This window comes from Benincasa hispida, chromosome 8 (assembly GCF_009727055.1).
Source record: "Benincasa hispida cultivar B227 chromosome 8, ASM972705v1, whole genome shotgun sequence".
Taxonomy (NCBI): Eukaryota; Viridiplantae; Streptophyta; class Magnoliopsida; order Cucurbitales; family Cucurbitaceae; genus Benincasa; species Benincasa hispida.
The window spans coordinates 31,019,845-31,033,971 of record NC_052356.1 but is presented as its reverse complement, the minus strand read 5'-3'; positions in this window follow the sequence as shown (position 1 = coordinate 31,033,971).

Here is a 14,127-nt window from a genome sequence, read left to right as displayed (position 1 = left end):
GGGACTTGGCAACTAATAGTTTGTTTAAGCTTTGTGTTTTTGTAGGCAACCTTTTACCTTGGGAGTATTGTATCTTGTGCGACAAGTTGCAAAACAATATTAAAGTGTAAACAATGCGCCAAAAGCCAGTATTGACCCCAAGGTAGAGAGGGTAATCAGTCGCATGAGTTGAAGGTAGTTCTAAGCGCATTACGGCCACATGCGCCCACCAATTGCCGGAAGTTCCAATGGTTAGGGCGAGCCCCTGACCTAAGCAGTTGAGAGAAATATCCTCACGGGAGGCTCCTTCGCAGTGACCTCACTTCAATTTCTCCAGGGACATCTTTTACTCTATTTTTACTCCTTGCTTTCTAATTTAGTTTATTTTTCTTGTTATTTTGGATATGCGACTTCCTTGGTTGTGGTGTGTTTGCTCCTTATAGGTGCGACAATAATTTTCCTTGGTGCGCAATTACAACGAAAGAATCCTCCCCATCCTTTAATGCATGGTTTCGATCGCATGAATTCCAAAGCACGGTCGCAAGCGTTATTCTACTTAAGGTTCTTTTCTTGTTATCTTTTTTATGTATCTATGATGTATGTTATAACTCACTACATCCGCTAAACTAAGCATCATAAGGTTCTCTGTACTTTTAAATAGCTTCTCCAAATTTTGACGATCTTAATTTTATTTTGTGCAAACCTTTTCTCAAACATTTGTTACCGCATTCCTGTTGAGTTTGTCTTTAGCTTTGCGGCGAGAGCGCTGCCAACCTCTAAGTTTGGGGGTGCAGTGATCCTGGAGAATTGCGTTCACTACATTGCGATCATTTTCTAAAAAAAAAAAAAAGAAAAGAATTTTGAGAATAACAACTCCACTGTCAACGCAATGAGGAAACCCATGTTGATAAGAGTTAAGTTGTGAAAGGCACTTACCCGTGGTTGATGTCCGATGACACTCGTGGGGCAAGCCAAAACGAAAGTAAGTTGCCCGAATCAATGCATAAGCACAACTCCTCTGTTGGGCGCAAGCCAAATCAAGCAGGACAAGAGTTGAGTTGAATTTGGAACGCAACCGAAGTTGGATGCCCGCATGACACACGTAGGGGCAAGCCAAAAGAAGAGCGTAACCAGGTTCAACACCGCATTCTAATAAGTAATCGCAAAGCTTTGATTTGTTTTGAATGAACGCATTCTCAAAAGTTGAACGCAAAATTGCGGGGAATGAATAAAAAGTTTTTGAGCAAAGGCTTGACGAATTTAAACTTAGAAAATATCTTTTTGAAAAAGCAGCCGAAGTGGAGGAGAGCGTTGTGACCATGGTTAGAGGTATGAGTAAATTATATTCTGAGAGGCTGGTCATCGCAAAGGAAAGCCAGAAGGTGAGTTAAGAAATTTCTTGAGTATAACGCATGCTTGAGGACAAGCATGATTCTAAGTTTGGGGGTGTGATGACATGCAGAAATGCACGTCATCTTAGGCCTTTTTATTTAGAATTATGAGGTTGTTAAGCAGAATATGCGGCAATTATGTTAGGAATTCATGAGAAAATGAGTTTGCATCCATCGGCATTATGAATCTCGGCTAACCCACTATTATGCATTATTATTCATTCAATTGTCTATCTCTGCAGCTAACGCAGGAAACGGACGCATACACGGAAGCCGGCTATTGCAAAGACGATCGCATGCGAGGAATCTCTCCATCGCAAAGGAAAATGCATACGTTCGATGCATGGATGTTGCGGTCATCAGCCGCATGCATCCATCACATAGAAGTTATGGGCGTCAAGCAAAATGCGGTCATCGCATAGAAGTTGCGCCATCGAGTGAAATGCGGTCATCGCAAGGAGATTGTGGCTACATGATGATAACCAATAGAGGGATGAATGCAAGGTTGGTGAAATGCAACATGAACGCATATCTCGAAAGTATCAAGTATCAAAAGATGATGTTGACATTTCACCTACCATGCCGTTAGCAGCAGAGATTCAGAAAAGAGCCATCACGTTGCGAGTGTCAGATTCAGAGCAGGTCCATTAATGTTGTCGGCGATCAAGCTCTATAAATTGAAGTCGCTGAGCAGAATTTCAAGGTATCTAAGTTTCTACCTTCGGGTGGATCCTTGTGATCTAGACGAAAGCGTGAGAAGAAAGCTTGAGAGTTCTTCATCCCCTTCATCCATTCCGAGTGACGACCAGAGCCTTCGCAGGAGTTAGAACTCGAGAGAGTCTACTCCACCGCCCATCCATGGCACCATCGGCAGCCTTGACACACATCTGCTGGAAGCAAGACATTGTTTCCAGCTGGTTCTTCCATTTCTCTTCTTTCTTTTGTATTATATTACATTTTGCTTTAAGAAATTAATACATTTTGTGATCAATACATTTCTATATTTTCCTTCGACTACATCTCCATTTTCATTTACTTAGCATCCTTTACTTTCATTGCATCACTTAGTGAGACTGTTAGAGTATCACATACTTAATCATGCGGCATAGGAGTATGAAGCATGTAGCAAACCACCGAGAGGTGTGTATTGCGTGAGTGTTATGAGAAAACCTCATTTGCTTAGTGAGAAGCTGTAGCAACTCTTGTCTATAAGCAGACAAAATGCTTGTCTATGAGTAAAATCAGCAATAACTAACTGCCCGGGAGGGTAAGTGGTTGGTCGCATTAAGCAATATAAGCAAGTGTTCACTAGGAATAGGAATAATCTTACGTCAGCTAGGCTTTTGTGGTTACCTTGTCTTATGTATGCGTCCATCACACCTTTAGAGCTACTCGAGAGAAAGTCTAAAGAAAGAACCTAAGACTTAAGAGAGCTAAGTTAGAATCTAGGCTTGGGAGAGCTGGATTAAGATCGCATAAGCAAGAATGGAAACTTAGGAATAAGTTTCATTTGCTATTACACATCACGTGCATCTGCGTCGGGCGTGTATGGCATGATCACATTAGTTTGCGTTGGCTGGGGTTACCCTTGCGGTCAAGCTTAAGGTTGCGATGAAGACATTCTCATATTTTATCTATTTTTCCATGCATTTTACTACGCGTCAACAGTTTTCGTGTGTCTACCTCTCATTCGTATTCTCACCGCTTAATCTGTTAGATAGGAGTAGGAGTAGTTTATAGCTTATACTCCCCCATCATTCTTTTATTCATCTGCCGCAAACACATCACCGCATATATTTAGTTACAAGTCTCTGAGTTCGATCTCGAATCACCCGAGAAACTTACGTTCGCGTTATACTTGGCGCGAGCGCAAGAAAATTTGTGACAGGAACGCATAGTCATCACATTTGAGATGAATGCATACATTTCATTCCAACACATGACCACCGACGCATGAGTATAAACACATAACCTAAGACATGCATCGCATATTGTGTCCCACATAATTTTAGTCATCAATTTTTTGGCGACTAATTTTAGTCATCAAGTAGCGAGCTAAACGATTGTACAGTATTTACTAAATGATTACATAGCTTTTGCTAGACGATCGCTTGCCCGAAGTAAACGATCGTGTAGTGTTTGTAGGCGACAGACACTGAGCTATGATCGCATAGCTTTTGCTAGACAATCGCATAGATTTAGCTAAACGATTGGGAATCGACCTATACGATAGGTCTCCGTCATCTCCCACTTGCCCAGTCTTGTACATGATCGGTGTTTTCTCCTTCGTCTGCCTCATTCCAAGGGCGAACAGAGCCCACCCTCTGGATTGTCACATCGAGAGTACTAAGGTAGCTTTCTTGGTGGTGTCATACTCAACTCGACATTATCGAGGTTCTGTGGAGGTTGTTTCTGTTGTTGAGGAGTTTGTGACCGAGGCGATCGTTGAGGACGAACGCAAAGTGTTCGTGCTATGTTGCGGTCATGTAGATCAAGCGTTCGAGGTTGCTGTGTTCGAGCGTTCGTGAGCAAAGAGCGTGGAGACGAGACGACAAATGTTCGTAGATTTCTTCCTTGTTCATTTGTAGTGTTCATGCTGTAATTTCTATATTAATTGCATAACCGCATGTTTTGTGTACGACTGTAAATGTAATGTTCATTCATGATTGTAATTTGGAATAATCTTATTTTCACTGCTCATGAAAATCTCGAGTTCGATTTCCTTCATATTTAATCTAATAGTTGATGAACCGGGATAGGACCTCTAAAAAAGGAAAATAAAAGGCTATCTATTACAAAAAGAATTAGTCAATCAGTTCGGAACAGGGGAACCGAGTCTTGAACCGCTCGAATCGAACCGCCCTTCAAAGAACCACCTTGCAGTTGATCGTGTAGCAAACGTACCATGTGTCGAGCAGCTATGCGTCAAGCATGAAAAACTATGTGATCGCATAGCTAAAGACTATGCGATGAGCATGAAAGTCTACGCGATCGTGTAACTACCATCCATGCATTGCGAATCTAAAGAACTGTGTGATCGTTCAGCAAGTGAGCGACTATGCGATCTTGTAGCAAATGCCGCAAGATCGTGTAGCAAACTCTACACGATCGCGTAGCATTAGCTATGCGATCGTTTAGCAAATGTTACACGATCGTGTAGCAAATTCTACACGATCGCATAACAAAAGCAACCTGATCGTTTAGCTATAGCTATGCGATTTGGAACCTCTGTTTCATCTTCTCCATTGAAATAATGCTCTGCAACCCTTCTTTGAAGCCTCCGAAAAATCAAGAGCGACTCAAAACTTCAAATTACAGACTCGATTGCAATAATTAATGCCCAAAAACGCAGGGGCCTTTACAAACCAAATTTGTAAATTAAAACCTTAAACTGAGTGTTCTATCTCGAAACATCCATCAACAATTTACATCCACAAACATTCATCATTTGAAACAGAATGCAGATAATAAAACCCACCTCTACTGTAAAACAATTCAATACAAGAATGAAATTTTGAATCAGAAACCTACAACCTGACTCTGATACCAATTGAAGAAAATTTTCGAAAAAAAATCCTTTGAGAAGAAACAAAGATCGTTCCCCATTTTTATTGAATATAAAGTTTTACAATAAAACAACAACAAGATATACATTTACTTAAAATTATAGCATGCTTTAAAACAAATAGAAAGGGTTTCAGAAACCCTTATCTTTGAAAAACCCTTTCTTCAAGAAATCCCTCATACAAGCCAAGAACGGAACTCCTTCCACGCGGATTTCCTTCTTCATGCACGAACACCACCACCCTAAAACCCTCTGTATTCTTTTGAGATTAAAGGATTCAAGCAAGAGTTGTGGGCTTCGCTTGAATCCTTGGAAGAGGGAAGAATATGGGGAGAAGGAGAGGGATGAGAAGTCTTTTCTTCTCTGTGAGTTTTTCCTTAAAGAGAACACTTCTTCTCAGACAAAGTTAAGGAAGAAGATGATTATTCAACTTCTTTAATCCCATGTAAGTTAACTTGAGAGAATAGGGAGGAGAGAGTTATAACTCCTTCCCTTTTTATTAATTTCAATTAAATTAATAAATAAATAAATAAATATATAATAACTACTTTATTATATATATACACTATATGTTATATCAAATATAACATATAGCCTAGAGTTTTATATTGCATTAAATACAACATAAACTATAGATTTTATTTTCTCTCAACAATACATGGTATTTAATAAAAATCACATTTATATTAAATTCACTTATATGAATCTCATCCATATAATTGATATTTAGATCATATTCAAATATTTAATTCCTCTCAATATAAATCATATTTATATTTAAATTTAATTATGTGAATCTCATTCATATAGTTAGTATTTGAATCGTATTCAAATTCCTCTCATTTATGATGTATCATATACATTATAATTAATTATATCGTATATAATTAATTCCCTCAATTAATTTGAACATTTCAAATTAATCCAAAGATTAAATCCCTGTTGAACTACAGAGGAGACCTTATGGACCTGTAGATTGAAGCGTCAATAGTACTCGGATAATTAATTAAACTTTTTAATTAAATTACCCAACATCCATTAACTGTTGGTCACTCCACTAAAGACCGATAACTGCACTCTTCGCGCTACAGATAAATTTATGTGTCCATTGTATATAACCAATCAACAGTGTGATGACCCTTCACAAATTGCTTGTAAGTACAGTTGGGCCAAAGTAACGTTTTGCCCCTGTAGTTACATCTAACTCCTTAAGTACCACTAATTCCTCTAATGAACAATAATTCATAGTCTCGCTATGGTTAAATCTCTCTCGGGCCAGGATAGGGTGTGGTCACTATGTTCAAGACCCAGAATCAGCCCTTAAGGGAGAAATTTATCTACTTGCCCCTACATCGGGGAAGGGTGAATTTCCTCTTGTGTAGCTGTGTTCTTAGCTCCCCAGTCAGACGAATCCCCAAAATGGTAGGCTTGTTGAGTTGGCAATCTGGCCAGTTTCACCCATACAAATCAAAGGACCGCCTTCACGAGCAAGAGTTCACAACTCACTCAGGATTCAGGTCATGTCACCTATGGTCATCCTAGTGAAATGTAAATCTTTATTATTAACGACGTTAAATAAAGAGACTAATCATTTCATGGTCCGGTCTTATACAAACTATTTGTATAGGATACCTTCGCTCACATGGTCTCCACATGAATGATGAAGATCATATTATTTGTAGCACTTTATAACACTTGTACCACCTACAATGCAGGCCATATCCGTAGTGTCACCAGGATAAGGTACCAAATCTTATCCATCTACTACAGACCGTTTAGGTTATTATTTAAACAAGATCCACTTGTATGTTTCTACATACTTGTTTAAATTACATGAAATAACCTCGGATCTTAGTTTATTGGATTTAGTATATGCTTATAAAATAACACTTATTTTATTAACAATAATATGTTTATACAAAGTTTATAAACTACGAGATTACAAAGAGATTTAGGACACCATTCCCAACACTAAGGATACGACTTACACTTTTTGCACTACCTGTATCCCGAGTATTAGGGGCAGGCAGTTTGATAAACCTGAGAGTAATGAGGGTTGTCTCTTCACTTTAAAGTGGTATGGGATACTTTCTACGAGATTAGACTTCCCTAATCTAATAAGGATAGAAGCCTTGACGCAGTTGGAAACTACTTAGGTTTCAGAAGGTTACCTATGCTAAGGTTTGGAACACTCGGCAAGCTAAGTCGTAGTTAGGTTCGAAGTTAAAAACAGCTTTCCATTGATCTAGAGATTCGTTTAGTTGTTGACTAAGATGGATACTCCTTAAATAAGGAAAGCTATGAATGCTGGAAAGCTTGTCCCGGGTAGGGCCAGGAAAGTAGGGACTAGACAAAGTCTTACCCTCATGTTAGGCGTCTTTGTTAGCGAAGTGACAGAAGTTTGGAGGTACAAGCTCGACGATAGGATAGGAGTCCTGTCTTGGAAGGAAGGTTTGGCACTTAGCTCATTGGATAGGACTATCAGTTTACAGAGTTCATCACTTGGTTAGAAGAAAGTAGAGTTGGACTTTGGCAATGTTGCACAGTCATAAGCAGTAAAACGTAGAATTAAAATAAATGAGCGGGAACTATGAACTTATTCTTTATAGTCAATATAGTCAATTTGGGTACTAGTAAGTGACAGAATGAAATACCTTATCTACATCTTCAACTTCATTTTATTTTCCTATAGGGAATCATAAAAGCAATGAAGTAAGTCTCCATTTACCCAATGGGGCTAGCAACATTTGTCACATCAACGACTATACTACCTTAGTCTCTTCCTTACTCTAGAACCTGGCTTGTCTCTAATAGCTCTAAAAAAAGGCTATTATTCGTAGATTAATTTGGGCTTGTTATTGGAATTTATGCATTTATTTTCCTATTTTGTAGATACCAAGTAATCAAGAGGTAGAATTGGTGATTTAGTGAAGAAGGGGGTTAATTTGAATCAATTTGGAGGTGATTTGAGCATCTAGGCTTTAAAGAAGTCAAAAAGAACAAAATGCCCCTGCTTCAACATCGCAACGCTCACCTTATATGAAGCCCTAACACTCTCCTGACACTGAAATGCAGTAGCCTGAAGTGCAAGGGAGCATCGCAATGCTACTTCCAGCGTTGCTATGCTCTGAGTTGGTAGCAACACCAATGTTGCATCGTTTCCTTGACAGTAGTGGCTTTATTTTCCGAGCGTTGCAACATTGTTTCTAGCGTTGCAACGCTGTGATGATTTCTATAAATAATTCCTTTCATCTTTAGGCCAAGATATGCTAAATTTTAGGGCCGAATTTGATGGAGGTTGAAGTTAACGTTCATTCTTCTTCTTTTTCCTTCAGAATTTAGTGTCTTTAGGTTAGTTTTTCTTTTTGTTTTTAGGTTGTAATCGATGGATTGGATGTATGTCTCGGATTTATCTATAAATTAAGACATAACTTCTATCTAATTCTCTTTAAGCAAGAGCCCTATGTCTAATTTCTTGAGTTTTCTGTAATTAAATTGTGATGTTCTTCAATTCTATGATTTTCTTTGAATCTTGATGAATTTAGATTTGCGTTTGTGTGTTAGATTGACGACCCTATCATGATTGCATATCTCCACTAGTTAATTTCAAGTTGGCACGTTTCTTCGTAGTTCGTTTATGCTTGATTTTACCCCAGTAGCAATGATTGAATTTGTATGTTTAGGTTTATAGGTTGACCTTGAATCTTTGTATTTCATGTTTCGTTTAGATCTAATTCTACAAGATCGCTAAGAACCTAATAGAATTGAGAGCATATAGTTTAATTAGGGCATGGTCTTTTTGGCCTTAATAATTAGGACTCTTGATTGATTTCGATTTAATTGATTGTTGATCTTTGTAGAGATTAGTTAAGTTGAATCAATTTGGTAGTTGTGCATGATAGAAATTGCATAAGAAACTCTCTCTTTCTCTAGAAATTAGATAAGAAACTCTCTCTTTATAACCAATTGCATAAGAAACTCTCTTGCTCTAATTATCGATTTCCATGATAGAAATTGCATAAGAAACTCTCTCTTGCTCTAGAAATTAGATAGAATCCTATTCTAGATTACATTTACCCTTTTTTGTTTCAATTTCACACATATATCTCTTCCACACAAAATCCCCCATTTACCGCTTTAGTTAGAAAATTAACTAAACGAAACAAATCGCGCTTTCCTGCGGATCGACTCGGACTTACCACTGTTGGTACGTTTCAGTAGTAATAGGAGTAGTTCGGTATTACAAATTTTCTTTTCATCAAGTTTGAGGCTTATTAACAACGTAAGTTTCAGGCTCCGTAAAAAATAGTGTCGTTACCGGGGAAGCCATTGACATTTCATTAGTTAAATTTCTAGTTAGAGTATTATTTTTCTTTTGATTACTTTTCCATTTTTGTGTCAGTATTCTAAGCATGGACAAATATCATCAACAAGGATGGGGATAATCGAGTGGAGCATCTCGGCTTAGTGACGAGGTTCGTGACCTTCGAGGTCAACTTGTTGAGTTAACTTCTTTGGTTAGTCGATTGGTTGCAGGTAACCTGTAGCAGGTGTAAGCATGTAAGATTGATCACCCTGAGCAAGCATGTCCAAGTTTGCAATGGACCCTATGCCACTAGATTACTCTATGCCACGAGAGTAATATGGATGATGATTTCCATCGACCTGGATGGGAGGAGTCGTATGGCTATGGAAACCTAGGATGGGACTAGTTCCACTACGATTCATACCCTGCCACATCTGACATATCGATGCATGCTCACACCGTCGACTCAGGTATGTCACTAGAAGATGTGATTAGACAACTTGTTATTAACAATCTTGTTTTTTAGCAAGAGATCCGTGACCTCCAAGAGAGCTTTGGTTTTCAAACTGAGGTTGGAACTGATCTTCAGAGTTCGAGAGACTCAGTCACTCAATCTTTTGATTTAGTTGAGAGAGGATGGGAATCTCAGCTACTCACATCTTATGATAATACCAAGGCGTGCAGCGATAAGGTAACCTATGTCGACATCAAAGATGAGTTGGAAGATAGCATGCCATGTCTAGAGCCAGTTTGTGAGGACTATGGAGAATATGAGCCTAAACCAATCGATTTCCAAGTGATGGAGTTAAAGTTGAAAAACCTCGCCCTGTTCCAGCTTCTGGTATATCGTATATTTTTTAGTTTTGTTCTTTTTGTTCTTAAGAGTCAGTTAAACATAGGTTTTATTTTCTGAAGAGCTAGTCCTCAAGTCTTTTATTTTATTTCCTTTTATAAATATGAAAAATACCAAATTCGACCTATCTAGTTCTCTTCAAAAGATGAAGAGCCTTATAGCCTTACCGGGCTATATTGACTCATCCAAGAAGGGACCAGAGAAATACGGGAATTTCTTTGTGTCTTGATAGTGGACAGGTCGCATTGAGCAATCGACAGTAAAAATTTGCCCTTCTTGGAGGGAGCCAAGTGAAAATTTTACTACTTTCTTCATTTGTTTTCTAGATTAGCTTTTTTTTTTTTTTTTTTTTTTTTTTTTGTAGGGACGACCTAGAAGAGAGGAGCATCTTTTTAAGAGGCGTTCCTATTACCACCATCATCCCGTGCATGACTATGTTTTCAAGGAGGTTTTCTGTTCCCTTAAGCTTTTTCTTTTTTGATCTATACTTGAGATACCTTATAGACAATGTATTATCTTAAATTGGGGGTGGGGTACCTATTGGGTAGTTTTTTTTTTAGCTTGGGGTCCTTGAGCGCTGTGCTCGAACAATTCTTGTGTGTTGTGATTGCCTTGTTAGCTCGATTGCTTAGTTGTTATCATGATAGTTCATGATGCACTCTTCCTGTAATAAAATTTGCATGAAAGAGCGTTAGGAAAGCATGCTCATGATTTTAGCCCAATATTTAAAAAAAAAAAAACTAGACTCTCATGCATCTTTAAGTCATTGTTTTGTGAAATTAAAGTCCCACATGCTTACAATTGTGTTATCTTGTTTGTATTTCGGTTATCACCCCAAAATGTCCACCTTTGACTTAGAAGTAACCTTACTTGTTGTAGAGAAAAACTAGACAAAGTGGATAAAATAGGGCCAACTGTGAATAAAAGAAATAAAAATAAAAAATAAAAAAGAGGCATTAGTCGACGTGCCTGCAAAAAATAGTGTGTGTGTGTGCATGGATAAAGGTTAAAAGAGCCACCTCCGTCGTGTCTAGATTGGGTCCTGCGAGAAAATAGTGGATAGGTTTTCGGCGATTGGGTGTGAAAGCTAGCTCTCTAGGTAAAATAAATACCTTTTATGTTTTTTTTTGTGTGTGTTTAGACACTCTTGTCTTAGCATTGCCCTCTCTTTGCAAGTTTGGTATGTCCAAGGTTGATAACCGAGCCAAAGTAGGGGAATAACGAAATGAGGACCTTTTATAACTTTTCCAGGCAGTGCAAGCTTAACTAGCAAAACTCTAGGCTCACTCATGCATGAATAAATTAAGATTCATTTTTAAACATGTGCTTCATTGATTGATCATAATTGATTTTCGTTCTTGATTTCAAATTTCATTCTAATTGACTTTTGAGACTAGAGTAGCAACCTTGCAAATTAAGCTAGCATATCTTTAATTATCTTATATTCTATTTGATTATGTATTTCTACCTTGCTTGAGACGAGCAAGAATTAAGTTGGGGGTGTTTGATAGCTCTAAAAAAGAGCTATTATTCCTAGCTTAATTCAGACTCGTTATTGGATTTTATGCATTTATTTTCCTATTTTGTAGGTACCTAGCAATCAAGAGGTAGAATTGGTGATTTGGTGAAGAACAGGGTTAATTTGAAGCAATTTGGAGGTGATTTGAGCATCTGGGCTTCAAAAAAAACAAAAAGACCAAAATGCCCCTGCTTCAGTGTCACAACGCTCACCTTATATGAAGCCCCGATGCTCTCCTGATGCTGAAAGGCAGTAGCCTGATATGTAGGGGAGCGTTGCAACGCTCCAAGTTGGCAGCAACGCCAGCATTGCAACATTTCCCTAACGCTAGTGGCTTTATTTGTCGAACGTTGCAATGTTCTTTCTAGCATTGCAACACTACGATGATTGCTATAAATACCTCCCTTTGTCTTTAGGTTAAGATATGCTAAATTTTGGGGCCGAATTTGATGGAGGTCGAAGTTAACCTTCATTCTTCTTTTTTTCCCTTCAGAATTTAGTGTCTTTAGGTTAATTTTCCTTTTTGTTTTGGGTTGTAATCAATGGATTGGATGTGTATCTTGGATTTTTCTATGAATTAAGAGGTACTTCTATCCAATTCTCTTTGAGCAAGAGCCCTATGTCTAATTTCTTGAGTTTTCTGTAATTAAATTGTGATGTTATTCAATTCTATGTTTTTCTTTGAATCTTAATGAATTTAGATTTGCATTTGTGTGTTGGATTGACGATCCTGTCATGATTTCATATCTTCTCTAGTTAATTTTGAGCTCACATGTTTCCTCATAGTTCGTCTATGCTTGATTTTACCTCGGTAGCAATGATTGAATGTGTATGTTTAGATTTATAGGTTGACCTTGAATCTTTGCATTGCATGTTTATTTTAGATTCGAAGAATAAATTGGTTAATTGAAAATGGCTTTTCCTGACTTTTAATCGATGCGATTGAATCCTTATTCTTAATGCATATGTTTTTATAATTCTATATGATCGGTAAGAACCCAATAGAATTGAGATCATATAGTTTAATTAGGGCATGCCTTTCCAACCATAATTAATAATTAGGATGCTTGATTGATTTCGATTTAATTGATTGTCGGCCTTTGTAGAGATTAGCTAAGTCGAATCGATTTGGTAGTCATGCATGCATATAATTGAACTTTCGATTAATTATTGATTTGCATAATAGAAATTGCACAAGAAACTCTCTCTTGCTCTAGAAATTAGATAGACTCCTATTCTATATACATTTACCCCTTTTATTTCAATTTCACCCATGTTATCTCTTCCACATTGACTCCCTCCATTTACCACTCCAGTTAGAAAATTAACTTAACTAAACAAATCGCGCTTCCTTGCGGATCGACTTGGACATACCAATGTTGCTATGTTTAAGTAGTAAAAGGAGTAGTTCGATATTATAAATTCTCTTTTGTTTCATATCCTTTTTGAGAATTAAACGACACCGTAAGAGGCTCGAACAATGTCCCACGTGAATAGGATACCCTGCTTACAGCAGGCTTGCTTGGAGAAGGCTTGCAACAGGCACTTTCCACTCCCTTCAAATAAGGTATTTGAGATTGGCTGACAAGGAAGAAGGAAAATCACACTACTTAACCAACTGAGAGTAGAACAATTGACAAGGTTTGCAGCCGAGTTAGAGTTGTTCTTTTCGAATGCAAGCTTGTAAATGATAGGTGTAATTACTAATATATCTATCCGCATCTCTACCCGCATTACCGGAATCTAAATCAAATGGATCTTGTATAAGGCCAACACACTATTGGATTGAGCTCAAGTAATTTTTTTTACATTCTGTTTTCATAGTACTTTAAAATGCTCTATTTAGAAGAAAAAAAAAGAATATATTGAAAAATTAGAAATTGAATACCGCACTTCCTTCCTATTGGTGGATCCCTGTTCGATTCTCTAGGCCAAAATTTCCTTTTATTTTTTAGGAACACATACAAGATTCGTCACTACAAAAAGGCCCTACCATTGACAAATTTATGAATTTCATAGTAATAGAAATGCATGTCCTCGTTTGCAACTGCCGAGAATAAACCAATTTTCAAATTGGATAACATGCTCGATAAGGCATGAGTTCGAGTATCATCATTGTTTCTTCGTAGGAATATCCACGAATCTGATAAATTACTCTTCACACTTTGTGAGGGAACATGCATATATGTTGACCTAAAGCGTATACTTCCGTATATCCATTCTTTTTTATCTTCTTTATCATAGGGTTTACCTCTTAGTAATGAACGATAGGTATCTATATTCACTATTTTTTTTTTCATAATGTGAATAATTAACGATGGCGAGATCTGTTATCATTTTTCACATGCCCCCTGAAATTTCGAGTGGGTACAAATTCCCCCAATTTATGACTTACCATGTGATCTATTATATAAATAGGCAAATGGTCCTTTCCATTATGAATAGCAATAGTATGCCCAATCATTGTGGGTATAATGGTAGATGCTCAGGACCAAGTTACTATTGTTTCTTTCT